General features: G+C 36.3%; 1 protein-coding gene across 1 annotated transcript in view; it reads left to right on the forward strand.

Moving 5' to 3' along the window:
• LOC101852501 (calcium/calmodulin-dependent protein kinase type 1-like) overlaps positions 1-1173 on the forward strand; it is a 48886-nt gene that overhangs the window by 42876 nt on the left and 4837 nt on the right. The gene's annotated exons all lie outside the window — the stretch shown is intronic.

Raw genomic sequence — 1173 nt, forward strand, 5'->3', positions numbered from 1 at the left:
TATATATTTATATAAACTTAACATGGGTGGTAGGTGGGTGCTCTGGTGCGGTTTGCTCTTTCTTTCCTATTAGACATCTGTTGTCCTTATCTCCCCTTCTACTCTTTTATGTTTGTTACTCTCTTGTTGCGAGCGCCGTAAAACATCTACTAAAACAAAACAAACAAAACAACGTAGCGGGAAACACAGGACGTATTTGTTGCTTTTTTTATATTTTAAAAAAATGGTAGCCAACAGAAAAAAAATCGATTTTGACCATTTGGGTAAAAATGGCTAGTATGCCCCTTATGTATAAAAAATAAAGATTTTGTTCCGTTTTCTGAACCTAAATTATCATTGTTCAAAGACTACGAGGTGAAAATGGCATGAAGAATGGGTTTCATCCTTTATAGTGTGTTTGCAATTCCTGATTTGAGAATAAAGACGTGTTGGTTTGGACGTCACGTTAAATCATTTATTTTTCTCAAGAAATGTGTCAGAAACAAGTCACTACCTCAGAATTACAAAGTTCTATTTGCTCAGCGCCTAATTAAGAGAAATTTGACTCAAAATGTGCTTCACAGCATGTCAAGCTTTTTCAAATGCGATTCTTTGAATATTTTGATAACGACTCTGAATAATCTTATGATTTTGATAGAGCAGATAGAGCATAGTATTTTGGGTTTTTTTATTTTGGTTTCTTACCTCATGGTCGTAGTAACTCAAAACGGCCAACAATGAGATACAACTTAGTTATTATAAGGTGGAGTAGTTTTTGCTTAATGTTGACTTTGCCACTAACAACATGGGAAAAAAACGTGAATTGAGGACATCAACAATACAAAAGTTACATTTGTAATTGACCATCAATTCTTTTTCCCACCAGACACATCCTTGCACCTTCTTTGATTCCGAATGTATTGACAATATCTCTCCTTTGAAGATCAGAAGGGAGAGAAGGAGCACTTGGGCTGTCTTCTTCCTCTATGTCTACTGCCCAGGCAAAGCTGTTTCGTGCATACTGTTTTAAGATCATCTGTCAAGACGTAAAAGGCCATCAAACGTTTCCCCAAAATACAAGACTTTTCTAACATCCGTATCGCAATATGTTAATCGAAACAGAAAACGGGATAATTGTGGCGAAGAAAGAGGAGAGATAGAGAGAAAGAGGGGGAGGGGGCTTAAAATGTGAAG

The sequence above is a fragment of the Aplysia californica genome, unplaced genomic scaffold, assembly GCF_000002075.1.
Source record: "Aplysia californica isolate F4 #8 unplaced genomic scaffold, AplCal3.0 scaffold00546, whole genome shotgun sequence".
NCBI classification, from domain to species: Eukaryota; Metazoa; Mollusca; class Gastropoda; order Aplysiida; family Aplysiidae; genus Aplysia; species Aplysia californica.